We start from the raw sequence: 589 nt of genomic DNA on the forward strand, positions 1-589 counted from the left end.
AATATGGGATACTTGAGACGGATGGTCAACTTAGAGCTCTTTGTGGCTTTAAGAGTAAGAGGGAGATGGGTAGTGGTTGGAGTTGTCAGACAAGGTTCAATATGGTTGCATGTTCAAGGTCTAAGTGCAATGGTTGGTATGAGTCTCAATTGAATGGGTCTCAGAGGTTGTTTATATGTCTCAGTAAGAATTCTGATTGCTCACCACCCAAGAGGAAAAATGATGATCAACAAGAAGACGCATGTAAAAGAAAGGTTTGGGACCCCGGAATTCATTCCAACAATCAACACTCTTGGGGCTTTGTCACTTGCTTTGACTTGTTTGAAGGCTTTATGCACCTAGTGTGGGAACCCAGAGGCTATTGGAATTACAAACACTGGTGGGAATTCCTGGATGAGTTCAAGCATAAGCCACCATGACAAGGAGCTCACCAAATGTCCAACTTAAGGACAATAACTAAAAGTGCTAGGTGGGACACAACCCACCATGGTATGATCTTCTTTTTTATTAGTTTTATTTTGTTTTTGTCAGTTTTAATTTCCAATTCTGCATGTTTACCATTATTTTGCTTCATATTTCATAGGTTAAA

The 589-nt window shown here is 39.9% G+C and overlaps 1 long non-coding RNA gene across 1 annotated transcript in view; it reads right to left on the reverse strand.

The window, feature by feature from the left end:
• LOC110265942 overlaps nt 306-589 on the reverse strand; it is a 17,068-nt gene continuing 16,784 nt past the window's right edge. The window contains exon 3 of the long non-coding RNA XR_002352639.1: nt 306-316. This is a non-coding gene — a long non-coding RNA (uncharacterized LOC110265942). The remainder of the gene's footprint in view (nt 317-589) is intronic.

The sequence above is a fragment of the Arachis ipaensis genome, chromosome B08 (genome assembly GCF_000816755.2).
Source record: "Arachis ipaensis cultivar K30076 chromosome B08, Araip1.1, whole genome shotgun sequence".
NCBI lineage: Eukaryota > Viridiplantae > Streptophyta > Magnoliopsida > Fabales > Fabaceae > Arachis > Arachis ipaensis.